The sequence below is a fragment of the Ascaphus truei genome, chromosome 15 (genome assembly GCF_040206685.1).
Source record: "Ascaphus truei isolate aAscTru1 chromosome 15, aAscTru1.hap1, whole genome shotgun sequence".
Taxonomy (NCBI): domain Eukaryota; kingdom Metazoa; phylum Chordata; class Amphibia; order Anura; family Ascaphidae; genus Ascaphus; species Ascaphus truei.
Window position 1 is genome coordinate 27294448 of NC_134497.1, and position 19063 is coordinate 27313510.

General features: G+C 45.9%; 1 protein-coding gene across 2 annotated transcripts in view; it reads right to left on the reverse strand.

Moving 5' to 3' along the window:
- LOC142466734 (uncharacterized) overlaps nt 1-19063 on the reverse strand; it is a 455555-nt gene that overhangs the window by 28945 nt on the left and 407547 nt on the right. Inside the window, exon 1 of one of the 2 annotated variants that reach the window (XM_075572085.1) lies at nt 9431-9487. The exons of the other annotated variant lie outside the window; for it this stretch is intronic. The gene's annotated coding sequence lies outside the window, so the exon portion shown is untranslated. Of the gene's footprint in view, nt 1-9430; nt 9488-19063 lie in introns of those variants that run through there. 2 annotated transcript variants of the gene reach the window in all.

The window sequence follows — 19063 nt, forward strand, 5'->3', positions numbered from 1 at the left end:
GATGGTCCTGGTGAGGAACTCCTCTGTGGTGCACCCCTCGGTGCAATCACTCCCATCCATACATAGGGCACCTCACCAGGGTGTGAGGGCAAACCTCCATAATTACTGCTGGCATGCCCATAACTTACCAGGCCTTACTGTCAGCAGGAGAGATGACTGTAGCCATTTTACAGCATGGTTACATAATATTGTACCTTACTAGGTTGCCTGTAATTTTTCCTTTTTATACCCCCACATGGGTATAAACTAGGAACTGTGTATGTAGGGTTAACTGCCAGTGGGCTAGTTAATGCATTCTCTGTGTATTCCCTTTGCCTCATGGGCCTGCAGCTGTCTGTGCAAACTTATAAGTGGATTGCCTTGTATGGGTGGCCCCTTATGAGAAATAGCTGCACAGAATATGCTTATGAGAACAGAGTCTCCTGGCACATGAGGGGAAAGGGAGGTGATATTTTGGCCTGTCTTGTCTGTCAGCAAGGTATTCTTAGCTGGTGTCCTAGAGAAGAGAAGGTTTTAGAACCCCACATGATAGGTGCAAATAGTGGAGTGCAAGCTCTTGTGTCTACATGTTTGTTTTATGAGTTCTAAGCCTGCAATGCATTGTGATTGTCCTGTGATTTAAACCCAGGTTGGTGAATTGGCATGTGAATTACATGTGAATAAGCATTCCAATGCCCCAGCTCAGATATGGAGTGCCTGAAAGTGAACTGACCTTGTTATTTTCTATGTCATATTCCCTTAGCGGAACTGTGAAATTTCTTGTGTGTCAGTTTTAGGAGGATATTTGGGTGGAAATATAATTATTTTGGTTGCAGGAGTTGTGGGGCCAAAGTGCTGTTAGTCACTTAATTTTCCCCAGCAAGCAGGCATGATTTGACGGAACGCAGTGTGAATTACACCAGGGCCTCCCTGTGCCCCCCAGACTCCTGGATTTCGAGTCCAAATCTCCCCAAGTTATTTTCCTAATAAGTATAAGGTCCCCCAAAGTATATTCTCTGTTTCTTGTGTTTGTGTTTTCAAGGTCTTATCCGAATGAACCACCGTTTATTTTTCTGCCTGATTAGCCTTGTGATTGATCCCTTAAATATAAAGGTGTATTTGGCCTAGCCTAATGTGAAAATCAGATATAATTTTCTCTCATGGGAAGACCAAGGGTCACCCTAGGTACCTTGTAGATTTAATGTTGTATGATTATGTTCTAAAACAGACGATATTAATCAGCATCTATTGTGTGAAACTAATGCAATTGTCTGAGTGTCTCATGTCCAGGTGCAGTCCTTCCAATTAGATGAAGATAAAGGTGACGCAAAAGCGCTTTTCATCTAAAGTGGAGAGGCCCATTCCAGATTCTACCCAATCAGAGTATTTTTCCTGGATCCATGTTACACAAGTGCACCCACAGTCGCTTCAAAATTAAACCTCAACAAAGGAGGGATGGCCTAAAGACACAGCCATTCTCAGTTGGTGTTTTGGTTCATAAGAAAACCCGGCACTAACCAAAAAAAGGAGAAAAGTTCATAGGAAGAAAATCGGACCTCAACATATGAACTTTGAACTTTTTAATAACCTTTCTTTTTACAGGTTTTATTATTTTAATTACAATGTTTATTCTATTAGGTTTATATACTGTAAGTGGTGTCCACATAAAGACGATAGGGTAGTAACAAGAATATTTTGTTATATAATGGAATCCTGGTAAACAAAGCCCACATCTTAGTGCAATATATCCCAATGTACTATACATACCGAATAAATTGCACCCCAGGAACAGGAGAGTTATATTTAACCCCTTGGAAAAAGACAAGATGCTATAAGATATTTGTAGAATTATATATATAAGAAATTAGTTATGAAGGGAGTAGAAATACAAGTTTACCCTAGGGAAATTATTGACTCTGTGATAGAAGGATAGATAAATTATTATCCTGCAACTAGACCAGGTTAGGATATTTGGGAAAGTGGTTGCAGTGTTTGAAGGTAGAGATGAGGGTTGGGATTTGTTGGGACTTGGTGGTTAGATTATTTCGCTGGGAGCGAAGCTAGTGGATGTTTTTGTATGTGTGTCTGTCCTACTCATTACTCTCTGTGTTATGAACAGCAAAACTTTGGTCCTGAAGTGCGTTGCAACCCCCCCACCGATGCTATGTCTCTTTTTGGTGATGAAGATGTCAGCAGTCCCCCAGAAGAAATCAACTGGGCCGATACAATGGCCAGAAAGGAGTCAAGTTATGTACTATGGGACTATTTTTTTTGTCCGGCAGGACTATGATATGGTTAACTGTTCTTTAAAAAGACTGTCTCTAAAGGAAGAGGGGGCTGAGAAGATTGGATATGAGGAAGGTGGGGAGGTCACCCAAGGGCGTGTGTCAACCACAAGGAAAGGATCACAAGTCAACCATTTTGCCTATGGCAGCCATTTTGTCTGTTCCGATATTCTGAGTAAATGTAGTATGTAAGATGTATGTGTTGGGCAGTCGCTCCTAGGAAATATTAACCCACACACCAACCCCCACTTATGATCAGAAATAGAATTTAAATAATGTTCATCATACCTAAGCAAAGAATATGAAATTGAAAGGCATTAATTATTAAAAATAGCTCAGTTAAGAGAATAGCGGGAGGTCTAATACCCTTTTAGGAATGTATGATTTATATGCAAAAGGGGATTTTTCAGTAGTCAATATAAATGTTGTTTTTCACGATACTAAAATACGCTATTTTTAAGGTTCAGCAATAGATAAGGACAGTAGTTTTGCAAAATTGTATGGCATTGGGTTATCTGATGGCAGCACAAGGAGGGGTTTGTAAATTAGTGGGTAAAGAATGCCGTTCTTATATTGACACCCTATCAAAAAAGTTTACACCATGATATGGATACTCTAGCAGAAATTTAATCTAGAATGCGAGAGGAAACAAAAGAGTTTGATTTTATATTTGGCCTTGAAAATTGGCTCGATGTATTGGGAATCAAATTCTTTTCGGAATTAGGATAATCGCAGGTTTATTACTCTGTGTGTATGAATTAATCTAGATGGCTAAAAGTGTAATCAGCTCTATTTTTTGCCAAAGAAAGATGTTTCTGCTTCTAGCTCGACCATTATGTATATGCCTCCCACAAAGAGAGCGAGAAATACCAATAGTCTTGGTACTCGTCAACCACCCATATGTTCATCTCAAACGAGATACCTAAAAGAGATAGGTTTCTGCAGGCACATGGTCTCTTGGAGGTTTCTTCCTTGGAGTTTTTCTTCTCCTGAGTGGTTTGCAGAAGAATAAATGGGATTGGTCAATTGGTTTGTTCTTTCAGAACAAAAGGAGGGTATATAAGGTTTAACCTGTCTTCTGCCAAGCTCTCGAATTGATAAGGTTAAAAAGAATACGCTGGCCTTGCTATTTTCACGGGAGGCTATCGTAAATAGCTTCAGACCAACTGTTCAATGCCTGTCAAAATATTGTTAAAACAAGACCAAAGAGGATAGGGTTGCCTTATAAGTCACCATTGTATATGTCTCTTGCTCAGCAGTTAAATGTTTTAAGCTCTACAGAAAAGGCATTATGTGAAGGATACATGTAAATTTAGATGTGTACCCATATTTGTAACAGATGACAACTGTATTTTTGTCCCTGCCTTGTGTATATAAACCTGCTTGTGAACCATTAAAATTTAGTTGTAAGAACTCAGCCAAGGTGCCTCCCTGAATTCTTACGGCTCCGAGCTCGTATATGTCATACTATTTGAAAGCATCCCATATCTGTTGCGTTTCAGTAGCTCCCGGGAGAAAAGGTTTTGCTTGCCCTAGAAGGACCTGATCTGTAGAGATCTAACAATGTGGTATTACACAATTTAAAGGACAACATCCACCTCTGTGCAATTTACCAAAAGCATATAATAGGTGCACCAAATTAAATCAAATAACTGGTGACTGGCAGTAATTTGTGAACCCGAACACTACCAAACATATACACGTATACACACTTAGAGTGTATCTCAATGGATAATTAACCCTTTGTCCACCATACTTAAACTATACACCGTGTATGGTACAAGACGGAAAAACACTTACAAAAGTGTAGCTGAACGATGTTGTTGGAACCACTCAGCAAATAGAAATATCCCAGCAGTGATATATAAGGGAAAATAATGAAAACATAAAGCACCACTATATACTAAGATTTTATATTGTACATACAAACACATGGAATAAAACTCACAAATTATTCCTTTCTTTCAACGCCTTTCAACCTTTTATGCCTGGTTGCGGGCCCTTTGGGGTATGCTCTCTCCTGAACTGCTGATATCCATGAAATCCATGCTTTGGCTGCTCCGACTCTCTGTTTGGAAGCCCACGTGCAGGGAATCTCCTGGTGCAGCTTCCTAGTTGGCGCTGCCCGTACCGTCCTGATAACGTCACATTCAGTGATGAGGCAACACACAAACAGTAATCGAGCAGTAAACCGCAAACAGTCCACCGGCAGTCCACGATCATAAGATATACACCCCCCAAACACAAGCAAACAGGCAGCTAGGTATTGCAGGCGGATTCATAACGAAATGTGAGAATAAAGTAACTTAACCCAACATGTTTCGTGAGAGACGTCTCACTTCCTCAGGGGTATACCGTTTTTCCATTTCTTCATGTACTGCATTGTGCAAGAGTAACAAGGACTCTGTTTTGCAAAGACTGTTTATATGGGATTTGGATAACCCCAGAGGACTCACGGCTGCAGGACTTTTTGTTTGCAAGTAGACACTCAATACTTGTAATATATTGGTATATAATAATTGTCTGTCTGTTTACATTTATCAGGTTGTTTTTGTGAACAGTATTTATATATCTGATAGTCAAAGGGTACAGCGCTATAGTTGTGTATTTTTCCACTATGACGTAGCTATTACATCATGACACGGTGACATAGCAGCTACATCAAAAGGGCACCCAAAGGGATAAATGATGATTTCATCCTTTTCAAGGAAGTCATGTACTGCAAGTGATTTCATGTTTTCCCTCCGCTACGTTGGATATAAAGCAGTAGTTCAAGCTGCCGTTTAAAAAAAAACAAAAAAATATTTCTGTTCCATGCATTCCAAACACTGACAAGTGATTAGCTATGTTGCCGATCGATCTGTTCTCCTGTGATCAATCTGCGAAGATTCAGCTCGAGGGTTCACTAAATCACTGTGTAATCCAGTCAGTGGAACACATATTTATATTCATATGCAGTGTTCGACAATTATATACATTTACACGCCCGGGGCTTGTGGATTTAACCCCCGGGCGAGTAAATATTGGCCCAAGCAGCACTCGTGTTTTTTAAATTTCCCGCGCTCGCGCTGCTGTTTTTCCCACGCTCGCGCTGGAGAAAGAAAAAAAAGACGGAGGCGGGTTCATGGTGTTGGGGGAGATCTCTGAGCAGTGCCCTCCCTCCTCCCCCACCTCTCAGCAACTTTCCCTCCTCAGCGCTTCCACTCCTCCCCCTTCCGGCAGCCAGCCCCTTCCACGCCTGTCTGCCTCAGGCCCCTGCAGGGCCATCTGTCACCCCCCCCCTCCCTCCCATCGGGCCATCTGTCGCCCCCCCCCCTCCCATCGGGCCATCCGCCCCCCCTCCCCCCCCCACCCCAATCTCTCCCGGCCTCAGTGACCCCCCCTCACCCCAATCTCTCCCGGCCTCCGTGACCCTCTCACCCCAATCTCTCCCGGCCTCCGTGACCCCCCCCCGACACCTGCGACACCCAAATCTCCCCACTCATTCCCGATCTCACCTCCAACTCCGTGTCCCCAGCCTCCGTGACCCCGCGTGGCAGCTCGGATCAGCCCGTCGTGAGAAGATGGTCTCCTGCTTCACTATCTTCAGCCACTGAGCTGAGGCTGCCCTCATGTCCCGGCCGCATCACTAGCCCCCCCACTCCTCTCTCCCCTGTGTCTGGATCCATCACTGCCACCCGGTGACCCGCGCGACAGCCGCCGAGGGCGACACCCGGCCTGCCGCTTCCTCGGCTGTCACAGAGACCGGAGACCACAGCGATCCACAGTGAGTAAGGGGGGGGGGGGGGAAGTGTGTGTGTGTAGGGGGGGGGGAGAGAGTGTGTGTGTGTAGGGGGGGAGAGTGTGTGTGTGTGTGTGTGTGTGTGTGTGTGTGTGTGTGTGTGTGTGTGTGTGTGTGTGTGTGTGTGTGTGTGTGTGTGTGTGTGTGTGTGTGTGTGTGTGTGTGTGTGTGTGTAGGGGGGGAGAGAGTGTGTGTGTGTGGAGGGGGCGAGGGGGGAGAGGGACCACAAGTAGTCAGTCACCCACCCAGTCAGTCACCTACCTACCCACCCAGTCAGTCACCTACCTACCCAACCACCCACCCAGTCAGTCACCTACCTACCCAACCACCCAGTCAGTCAGTCACCCACCCACCCAACAAGTCAGTCACCCACCCACCCAACAAGTCAGTCACCCACCCACCCACCAAGTCAGTCAACCCACCCAAGCCACCCACCCAACAAGTCAGTCCCTACCTACCTACCTACCTACCCACCCACCCAACAAGTCAGTCACCTACCCAGGTGGGTACCCAACAAGTCTGTCACCTGTCCAGTCAGTCAGTCACCTACCCAGTCAGTCAGTCACCTAACCAGTCAGTCAGTCACCTACCCAGTCAGTCAGTCAGTCACCTACCCAGTCAGTCAGTCAGTCACCTACCCAGTCAGTCAGTCAGTCACCTACCCAGTCAGTCACCTACCCAGTCAGTCAGTCAGTCAGTCACCTACCCAGTCAGTCAGTCAGTCACCTACCCAGTCTGTCAGTCAGTCAGTCACCTACCCAGTCTGTCAGTCAGTCACCTACCCAGTCAGTCAGTCAGTCACCTACCCAGTCAGTCAGTCACCTACCCAGTCAGTCAGTCAGTCACCTACCCAGTCAGTCCCCTACCCAGTCAGTCAGTCAGTCACCTACCCAGTCAGTCAGTCAGTCACCAACCCAGTCAGTCAGTCACCTACCCAGTCAGTCAGTCTCCCTCTCTCCCCCACTCTCTCCCTCTCCCCCACTCTCTCCCTCTCCCCCACTCTCTCCCTTTTTCCCCCTCTCTCTCCCCCACTCTCTCCCTCTCTCCCCCACACTCTCCCTCTCTCCCCCACACTCTCCCTCTCTCCCCCACACTCTCCCTCTCCCCCCCACACACTCTCCCTCTCTCCCCCACACTCTCCCTCTCCCCCCCACACTCTCCCTCTCCCACTCACACTCTCTCCCTCTCCCCCACTCTCTCCCTCTCCCCCACACTCTCTCCCTCTCCCCCACTCTCTCTCTCTCCCCCACTCTCTCTCTCTCCCCCACTCTCTCTCTCTCGCCCCCACACTCTGGATCTGGATATCTTATTTACCCTATATATCTTAACTGCCCTATACTACAACGAAATAACCTATACTGCTTTCTTCCAGATATGACTCAAGCTTCACACGGAAGACATCGGAAGACAGGTAGGGAACACATCCCCTCCAATGTATAACATTGCGGGAATGAGGTACCTGGACATTGAGAGACAGGTAGGGAACACATCCCCTCCAATGTATAACATTGCGGGAATGCGGTACCTGGACATTGAGGGACTGCGGATCAGGTAAGATCCCAGGCGGGATTGCTGCTTCAGATATTGTGAAGCGGGGGCATCCAGACACTGGTTATGGGGTTAAGGAAACTAGTCATTCACACCTGGCTTTTATTTCTAGATCCGACATTTAAACACACATACACGTAACAAGGACTAATTGTAGTATAATGTAATACAATAAATACATTTATGTCAAAAACGAATGTTGTTCTGACTAGGAATTTATTAAATGTATTTTATTTATATATTTTATTTTAAAGCGGGGTTGGAGGCGGGACTAGGGTTGGGGGCGGGTCTAGGGGTGGGGGCGGGACCAGGGGCGGAGTTGGGGGCGGAACTAGGTGGCGAGTAATTTTTTGGTTGGGCGAGTAGATTTTTGGGTGATTTGTCGAACACTGTTCATATGCTAGTGGAGCATATATTTATATTCATATGCGTTCCACTGACGTGTGCTCGCTCCCGAGCCCTGGTCCTTTCACATGGGGCTTCTCCAGCAGAATCTCCCTGTCGAAGTAAGTATTGTGACTTGAACTAAACTGGTTCCTGGGATAAGGTCAACCCCCACTATTAACCCAGATTTTTGCAGAGCAATTCCAACAGCTCTGGACTGCCCTAAGATCATACCAGCTGGGAAAAGCAGCAAATCTACACAGGAGAGACGGGGGACTGTAGGGGAATTCCCCTGGAGGCAGTATATCGCCGGTTGAGGAGCGGTCCCACTAAGTGTCTGAATCTGCAGTATTACCAGGCTGCTTGAAAGGAATCCCCTTGTGAGCAGCGTCCTGCTGTGTGAGGAGTGCATGAAGGATCCCATGCCCCAGAACCATCATAGAGGCTCCTGCAGAGACAGCTGAGTGCCAGACCGTCCTGTTTTACAGCTACAGAGTGGTAACCAGTGTGATATGCACTAAATGCACATGTTATTTCTATCTGATGTACGCAGATTTATTACCCCTTTAACATTGTAATACATTCTATTACTTACTTCACTATTTGGCGTTGTGCGCTGTTTTCTTTTTGTTTCTATTAACCCAGATATATGTGGGTGGATATACCAGAGACACAGGTTTAAACCTCTGTCACTCTGGCCCCCCGACTGCTATTGATTCTGCTATTCTGTTTATCCCACTTGTCTACTCAATTATCAATAAGCTTCTAGATAACACTTATGATCTAGTCTATGTGCCTCTGTGTCTACACTATCTCTAATAGGAGTTATATCTTTTAATCTATATATCCCTAATGGTTTGTAGTTTGCCTTGTTATTTTATGCCCAGATAAATGTGTGTAATAATGCTGCTTTTGACTGTAAGCTCATAACATTGAACGATCTTTTAACTTGCTTCTTTTCAGCTTTAACCCCTTCGTTTTGGCAGAAAAATCATCCAAGAGAAAATATCAGCATGGCTGCTCCCAGCTCTTCAGAATAATTAATAGTCATTAAATATCCTTTATGGCACCAATACAGTGCGTACATGTTGCTTCAATTTACTGTTACTTAAGTGTAACTTATGCAATTTGACTTCTCGACAGTTCAGTAAGTGTGCTGAGCTGTCCCTGTGTGACTCTATTTTGTTATTGTTTTTTCAGGTTGCTAGGCGACGTGACGTCATAATGCGCTGCGATGAAGTCAGACATTAACCAGAAAGTACTGAGGCTGCAGTTGCTGTAAACACAGGTGATGGGTATAAGGTGATTGTGTAACCCCTAAGGGGTATATATACTTGTTAGTGTCACTATTGCAGTAAGGTGTATGGTCTGAGGAGAGGACGTGTCTGTCCTGAAACGCCACGTGTTTGCATATACCTGCTCTGATGCTTTCAATAGAAAGTAAGTTACTTACAGAAAAGGCTCCTGTGTGCTTCCTGCACCACTTTATTTCTTCTTCTTCTCTTTCCCGGAAATGGAAATCCAGGTCACAGCTCTGTGTCCTACTGCGCATGCTCACACTAAGGGGATCATGGGAGTTGTAGTTTTTAGACGGATCACGTGTCACATGCGGTGTAGATTAGAAACAAGACAGTAACATTTCACAGGCACTGTGCTAGAGAAAGATAGTTTCTTCTGCATGTAGATGTGTATACTCCTCCTGGCCCTTAATATGTTTCAGTAAAGCTGCTTCAGTTCCTCCCTTTTGACCCATGTTGATATGAAGGAGGTAACCTGGATATGACATAACAAATACACACACACACACCACACACACCACACACACCACACACACCACACACACCACACACACCACACACACACCACACCACACACACACGTATGCTCATCTGCATGTCTTAGGCAGGTCTGCAACCCCACCTTTCACCATTATCACTCAGCATACAGCACTTCCACTGCAGCAAGGGATTCTGGGAAATGACATGTAAATGAGCACGCAGTGCCACCTTGAGAAAGGTCCCACTGGGGGACCGAAACGTCGTTTTTTGTGTCTTCTATCAAATACAGAACATTTTTGATTTACTTACCTGCGTGCTGTCCCTTGATGTCGTGTTGCAACCGGTATCGTATGGTCTATATATATATATATATATATAAAGCAACTGTAAATATTACTGTATGTTCATTTGCATGGCTTAGACAGGTCTGCAACCCTGTCTTTCCCCATTGTCACCCAGCATACAGCGCTTCCACTGCAGCAAGGGATTCTGGGAAATGACATGTTCATTTGCATGTCTTAGACAGGTCTGCAACCCTGTCTTTCCCCCATTGTCACCCAGCATACAGCGCTTCCACTGCAGCAAGGGATTCTGGGAAATGACATGCAAATGAGCACACATTGTCACTTTTTGCCTCAATAACCATTTTTAACATGGTTCCCTATAGGCTTAAGCTTGCTGCATGGTCACAGCTTTGAGCACAGCCAGGGTTAAGGTGCATACCCAGAAAACCACCCACAGACAGCTGTTTCGACCTTGATGGGTCTCATCAGTGTGGGGTTGATTTTACTGGGAATGCAAGAGAGGCTATGGGATACTGTAGGCTAAACCATAATACTGAGTTAAGTTATGGTTTAGCCTATCCCATAGCCTCTTTTAAATTTAAACAGAGGATTCTCGAGCACCTCGGAACTATCAGGAATAAGAGTGACACCCCCTTAACCAGGCACGTTAACTTCTGCCAAAATGGCAATACTGATTCTATTAGTTTTATAGGCAGTATATATTATAACACACTGCAGATTACCCATATTATACCTATACTGCATCTATGCCTCATAGTTAACTCAGTGTTATATGTGCATGCTACACATCAGTCACTGTCATTCATCTGATCCTGACGTATCACTTTCAAACATCAGTGAATACATCAGCCAATACACTGAGTTATATACTTACCTGGCTTTACATATGCTACGTCCACGGAGGTATTTGAGAAGCAGTTTATAATTTACTGTGTACTACACACGTCACTGCTTCCCCACAGGCTTAGGTATACTATGACAGTCACTTACCTATGTCAATGTACCTTTTTAGGGAGCCTTTGTATACTCTGTACTATAATATAGGGTTCCCTCTTTTTGAAAGCCTGACTCCCCTAGCTACATAATAGCTTTATTGTGTAATACTTTTTTAGTTTATGCGGCGTCTATAGGGACCTTTTTATTGTATGTATTTTATATTGTTTACTCTAAGTTATATTGAGTACCATAATTGGATAGAAGCACACTATCAATACCAATTATCGGAGTCTGTGATACTCTGCACGGACCATTTCATAGACATCTATGTATACTCACTTAGAGTTACAATCTAATCAGTTATGGTGGTATTAACCCATATATACATCTACCTGGTATATTACCGAGAGACATTAGATCTGCTCTAACATCCACACCACACTGTGGCACAAACTACACATCTTTCCTGTCTGTGCCAGACGTTATAGGATTCCCTACGTTCAACCTACCATTAGTACTGATAAGTACGTATTTAATACTTTTTTATTGGTGTGTGTCCATCCCCTCACTTTCCCTTTACCCTTGAATACTAATAAAGGTTAATTTTATATCCACACGTTCACACCCTTACGAGTGCTTGTTGTAAAGGGGTCCTTTTCTCTTGCCTAGGCAAGAGCAGTTTTTGTACATATAACCAGCAATGGAATCAGCTGCGTAATATTTTCCAAGAACACTGGTCGATCCTAATGATGGACAATGACCTTAGGCAAAGTCTTGGACCCAAAGTAGAGTTAACAAGCATAAGGTCTCCTAATCTTAGAGACAAGTTGGTTCACAGCCACTATACGACACATACTAACCCTACCTTCCTGTCAACTTTTGACAAGAAAGGATTTTTTAAATGTGGTGGCTGCTCTGCTTGCAAATTTGTTAAACAAACTTCTACTTTTCAGGATTACAAGGGACAACAAGAGTTCAAGATCAAACAATTTTTGACGTGTCGATCTAAGGGGGTCATATACTGTCTACTATGCCCATGCAACAAAATGTACTGCACCGACACACTTTATTCGAGCAAATACCCGGTATGTACCTGGCAGATACCTGGAATGCGCCGCTCCTCACCTCTGACAAGCCCCGTTGCATTTGCCTTCCCAGCCTGGGTTCATGCCTGGCTGACGGGCGGCTGATCTGTTAAATGATAATGATTAGGATTTAATAGGCTGCAATGCTTCGCGTGTCTACCAGATGGCATAAATTCATGAATTGTAATGCAGTATATATATATGTACTGTGCAGTATTGCAGCCAGCGGGAATAAAATGCTTCAATCCCTGCCGGAAAATACCTCAATGCACTCGGGCAGAAAACAGTCACAAACCTCAATACACCCGGGTATACCCGAATTCGTGGGACTAGCCGAGCTCGAATAAAGTGTGTCGCCAGTGTATGTAGGGATGACAACTAGAGAAGTTCGTTTCAGAATATTGGAACACAGTCGGAACATTAAATTAGCATCTACAGTAAGGACAAAGAATCTTTAAAAAAAATCACAACTGTGTTTTTTACAGGAACACAATGCCGACAGTTCACTACTCTCTGCGTTTGCGATAGAACGTGTCTCCTTGGGGATACGTGGAGGAGACTTTGAAAGAGCACTATTGCAACATGAATGCAGGTGGATTGTCACTTTAGGCACTATGCTACCAAATGGTCTTAATGATTATTTGGGATTTGCAATGTTCCTGTAATGCCACCTGCTATCTCTTTACCAACCCATGGCCTCCGTCAACCCCCGTCCCCCCTTTTTATCTTTCCCCCCCTCCCCCCCTCCTGTTTATATGGATTTTTATATTATTTTATAATAATGTTAGGTCTTTTTTAGAGGGATTGAGTTGTGGGGGTTTAGGTCTACAACTGTTTTTTATCATTTATTTATTAACAGTTTTTCACAGTTACCACCACATTATCCCTGTTTATTTTGTATTTTTCCTTCCCTTCCCCTCCCTCCTCCCCCCCATTTTTCTTTATTATTAATTCATTAATTCTTGTTCAGAGGATGGTTTAGTTTTTAATTTGGCATGTTAATCACTTCTTCTTTCTCTCCACTATTCTAGATCATCATTGATAGTTATATGCAGTTTACTGTTGTCTCTGCTATGAAGACCAAATACTACCATATTGTGTACTTGACCCTACTACAGCAGTAGGGGATACAACTATCTTGGGCACTGATGGGGTTAAATCTATACTTTTGATGTCTACCATCCATAGGACTCATGGACAGCTGATGGAATTTCAACAAGGAACACTATATGTCTGCTCTGTTTGGGACTCTGATTGCCTTTGCAGTATGTTTATTGAAACTTATATGCAGACACCTGTCTCCATGAGCAGCGGCTTTATTATGGAGCAGCCACCAGTGAGAATGGCAGGTAACCGTTATGTTGCATACTGCGCATGCGCGATAATCGGATTTCGCTGACAGCTCTTTGGAGATTTTCTATTTTGGTGACAGTGTAGCTGAGACAACATCCATATGAGGCGATATCCCAAGCAATCTGCTATGCGCATGTCATTGGTCTTTATGATCAGCGAGTTCATTACAGAGCAGCCCTCACTGTGTATGGGCGCTTGCCGTCATGTTACGCATTGCGCATGCGTGAAAATTGGATTCTGCGGACAGTACTCTGTTGATCTTCGCTCTGGTGAGAGTGTAGTTGAGACATCACTAATGGCAGCTGTTATGCGCATGATCAGGATGTGGTTAGCCGCTCTCGCGGGACATTATGACGTCATTAAGCCATTGCCCATGAGTTGTAACTATAATACACATAGAGATTGCTAACAGCGCCACCTAGTTGGAACCTGGTAACTACATACTTATAGGTCTCTGTTCAGTGATGTTTTGTATACTGGTATAGCATACCCATTTATTATTTTCTTTATTTTTCATTTTATCATATGTGTTTCATTAGAGGCTAATTATTTTTTAGTATCCACATTTATGCCGGCCGGCTTCTTTTTTCATCATGGGAACTCAGTCCCCATGGTGATTAATTAGTATTTTTGGATACTTTCCTTAGTTTGTTTGATTTCTATATGGTATATTTTGTTCTCCTGGGATTTATTTATTTATTTTGTTCTATCTAGCTAGGCAGGTTCTTCAGTCAGCTGTGTGTGTTTTTTTCATTGTTTTTCTGATTTAATAAATTACTGTCATTATTTTGCATATACTTGCTTTTAGAGGTTTCTTTCTCTGTGTTTCGCGAAGAACTGTCATGGCGGCGCCCTGCACCGGGAAACGCCGGGTGCGCCTCGCAACCCGACCGCGGCCCTAGCAACCGGCCGCACTCGTCTCCGGAAACCGGCCGCAGCATGAAGAGAGCGCGCCACGCGCGCACAGGCCCCCACACCTCCCCGCGAACGGCCGCATCTACTCCCGACCGCCGCACGGTGAGTACCCAGAGGGGGGGGGGGCCACAAGCAGAAGGGGGACCTGGATACATCCTCCCCCTGGTAAAATCCCCAACATCCTCGCTTGGGACACAACTCACTACAACTATGTACAGAAGTTATATAATGAAAATGCAACAACCACATACGATCTTAATTAACTCTAGATCAGATTGCACATTTCATTGAACATCACAATGACAGACTGCACTCTGCCGCGAGCCCACTGCTGAGCCTCATAATGGGGTGCCCCAATTTGATCATAGGTTACCCGATTTGGAGGGTACCTTACTCTTTGGCTCCGGCTGAGCTGTTCTTCGGCAACTCCCTCGGGGGAGTAATAAACACAGTCCTTAGGCTCAGCCTTGTCCCTTGAGGGGAGAATTGTCTCTGAACAGTCTCTGTTAGGCACAAAGCACGGGCTCTGTGCATCCAAAGGCTGGCCTGTTGGTGCCACCTTAGTAGGCATTAGCCTACGGGGCCCTTTACCCGTAGCTCCTCCGGGAGATGCCCCTTCTGTGGAGTAGTCCCTTTGAGAGGGTCCTTCCATAGGATCTTCAGGAGTTTCAGAGTGGGTCTCGTTATTGACAGTCTCTTGACCCAACTCTGATAAGTCGGGCTCACCGTTGAGCGGTGTGGCCAGTATCTCTGTCTCTTCATCTCCCACTTGTGGAATGGGGAGAAGATGATTACGATGCCATACCTTTACCCGGCCTTCAGTGTCTTTGATGCAATAGAATCCCAGATGCCTGGCCTCCCGGTCTATTTCATACACCCCGTCTCTCCATCGGTCGGCCAATTTGTGTTTTCCCGGGACTCCCAGATTCCTAAGCAACACAGCATCCCCAGGACGAAGTTCCCGATACTTGACCTTATGATCGTATCGCCTTTCATTGTCAGCGTTCAGCTTAGCTGTAGACTTCTCAGCCTGTTGAAAGGCCTGCTGCAAGCTGTCTTTGAGCCTTTGCACGTATTTGAAGTGGGTAGCGTTGTGAATCCCATCTGTCGAGACGCGAAGGCGTATATCCACTGGCAGTCTCGCCTCTCGCCCAAACATAAGGAAGTATGGGGAGAATCCAGTTGACTCGTGTCTGGAAAAGTTGTATGCATGCACTAAGGCCTCCACGTGTTGACTCCATTCAGTTTTCTGAGCACTCTGCAGAGTTCCGAGCATGTCCAGTAAATTTCGATTAAATCGTTCTGGCAGGGCATCTCCTTCGGGGTGATATGGAGTCGTTCGTGATTTGGCAATGTTCAGCATTTTGAGCAGTTCTCGGATCAACGTGCTCTCGAAGTCCCGGCCTTGGTCGGAGTGAAGGCGGTTGGGAAGACCGTAGTGCACGAAGTACTTTTCCCATAACATTTTTGCCACTATGATGGCTTTCTGATCTTTCGTAGGGAAGGCCTGGGCATACCGTGTATAATGGTCCGTGATGACCAGCACGTTGCATATTCCCCGACTATCAGGCTCAATGCACAGAAAGTCCATACACACAAGGTCCATGGGGCCAGAACTCTTCAGATGGCCCATGGGAGCTGCTCTGGTGGGCAGAGTCTTGTGCTGTATACACCTAGTACAACGGCGACAGTGTCGTTCTACGGCCTCCCGCATCTTGGGCCAGAAAAAACGGTCTCTGACTAACCCAAAGGTCTTCTCTATTCTGAGATGTCCATGCTCATCATGTAGAGACTTCAACACCATGTATTGCAAGTTCTTAGGGAGGACTAGTTGTCGCCTATCCCGGTGGTTGTGGTATTGCACCACCCGATAGAGTAAGCAATTGTCTATTTCGAATTTGTCCACTTCCCGCATGAGCAAGGCCACCAAGTCATTGGGAGCACGCTTCAGAAGGGCTGGGTTCTTCTTTTCAACGGTTCGCCTAATGATACTGACGACAGGATCTCGTATTTGGTAGTCTACCAGATCTTTCCACCGTAGCACCTTGTCGTGCGTTATGTTCATCCCCTTTGGGTCGCAGTAGGCGGCTGGTACAGCCTGCGACTGGCATCCCAAGGAATCTGCCACCCTTAATTCAGAGAAGGCCACTTGATCGTTGATGATGGCGACAGTGCTATACATAGCGCGCACCCCTGGTCCCGGGAGTTTTTCCCATTCCTCATCATCTAGAGTAGCACTTAGCCCGGGTCGTCTGGATAGAGCGTCAGCTCCTACATTCAAAGGTCCAGGCTTATACTTCAGGGAGAAGCTGTAGTTGTTTAGGGCTGCCAGCCATCGGTGTCCGGCGGCGTCCAATTTGGCCGAGGTATTGACGTATGTGAGGGGATTATTATCCGTCCTTACCTCGAACGTAACACCGTACAGGTAATCATGGAGCTTCTCGGTGATCGCCCACTTGAGAGCCAGGAACTCCAACTTGTGGACGGGGTATCTCTGTTCACTGGCTGTCAGACTGTGGCTGATGTAGGCTACAGGCCGAAGGCCCTCAGGGTGCTTCTGGTGCAGGATGGCACCAAGTCCATTGAGACTGGCATCCACATGCAGAACGTATGGTTGTTCGGGATCAGCATACGCAAGCACCGGCGCTTCGGTCAGACATTTCTTCAACTTCAGGAAGGCCTGTTCACACTCAGACGTCCATTTATCACCAAACGGTCGGCGGGCCGATACATCCTTCCTTCCGGTCTCTTCGGGGTATATCTTCAACAGATTGTTCAGGGGTTTAGCTCTACTAGAGTACCCTTCCACAAACCGACGGTAATACCCACAGAACCCCAAGAAGGATCGTAGTTCGGTGACATTTTCGGGACGCGGCCAGTTTACTACCGCTTCTACTTTGGCAGGGTCGGTGGCGATCCCTTGAGCAGACACGATGTGCCCCACGTAGGTCACCGAGGTGTGACAAAACCGACACTTGTCTAAGGACAACTTCAACCCTTCCTTCCACAGACGGTCGATCACTTTAAGCAGCCTGTCTTCATGCTCTTCCAGAGTTCTTCCGAAGACAATGATGTCGTCCAGGTAGACGAGACACTCCCGGGGGTTCATGTCCCCGATAGTCTTCTCCATCAGTCGTTGGAAGGTAGCAGGGGCCCCACATATGCCTTGGGGCATACGTGTAAATTGGTAGAACCCCAGGGGACAGATGAAGGCTGTTTTCTCCTGATCCTCCGCATTCATAGGTACCTGATAGTATCCGGATCGTAGATCGAGCACGCTGAACCATTGGCTTCCGTTCAGAGCATTCAGGATCTCTTCAATGCGCTGGAGGTTGTACTGATCCGGTATCGTACGATTGTTCAGGGTTCGATAGTCGACACACAGGCGTACGGATCCATTCTTTTTTCTCACCACCACTATGGGGGACGCGTAGGGGCCCCCGAGACTCCGTCAAAATCCCTGCGGTCTCCATTTCCTGTATGACGCTCCTCACATCATCCACATCCCGCGGGGCGATACGACGAGAGCTTTCCCGGAACGGAGTGACGTCACTCAGCCGAATGGTATGTAGGGCGCTGCGACTGCACCCCACAGCCATCTCACTCGTGGAGAACACAGCCCGTCGGTCATTCAACTGGGTCGTTAGCCGCTCTTTCCACTCAGGGGGCAACGTTGACTCGTCGAAGTTGAAAGTCAATTCGACTAGCTGCTCATCCACAGCAACAGCGTTCACCTGAGAAGTGGTCTCCACCGGGCTGACTGGATATATGCAACCCAGACTCTGTCCGGCATCAAGTTCCATCGGGAATGGGGAGATATTCTGTACATATACGTAAGTTCGCAGAGGGATCTTAGTCGCCCACTCCCTTACTTCGGGTAGTACCCTGTAACCTCTCTGAACTTCTTCTTCAGGGGCACTTTCCAGGGAGAAAAGCTGGTCGTTCTCATCTCACTCTGGATAGCAGCACCATACGGCCATTCGTTGTACTCCCCCTGGTAAAATGGTCATCAGTCCGTGTTGACGATTGTAGATATCCCCGTGGCACTTCAAGGCATATACCCGGTTACACTCTTCTTGTAGAACGGGGTCCAGGAGCAAGTGGGCCAGCGGCAACTCGTTGGTCTCTTTCAGGTATGCTCGGATTACCGCTTGCACTATATCTTTCTAATTGTCTCCTGGTCTTTCCAACGTACTTTTTTCCACACAGGCAGGTGCCCATATAGATCACTCCAGTACTGACAGAGTTGATAAACTTACGTATAGTGTAAGTTCTGGTGTCATCATAGTTGGTAAAGGTCTTGGTGACTTTGATGTTTTTGCAGGCTTTACACCTCTGACAGGTAAAAATACCTTCTGGTTTACATGTAAGCCAGTTGCTTGCTTGTGGTTCAACGTAATGGCTGTGTACCAAGGAGTCACGTAAGTTTCTAGCTCTGCGGCTCACCATTGATGGATAACTACACAGTGCCCCCTGTATATCTGGGTCCGCTGTTAGTATGTGCCAATGGCGTTGAAAAATACTGCGAGCCTGATGCCACTGGTTATTGTATCCACCAATAAAGCGTATTCATTTCTGTTCCGTGTGTGGTGTTTTTTCTTTAAGGAGGTCAGCCCGAGGGGTAAATTTAGCTCATTTATAGGCTCTTTTAACCACCTGCTTGCTGTACCCACGGTCCGTGAATCTCTTGGTCATCAATATTGCTTGGTCTTCA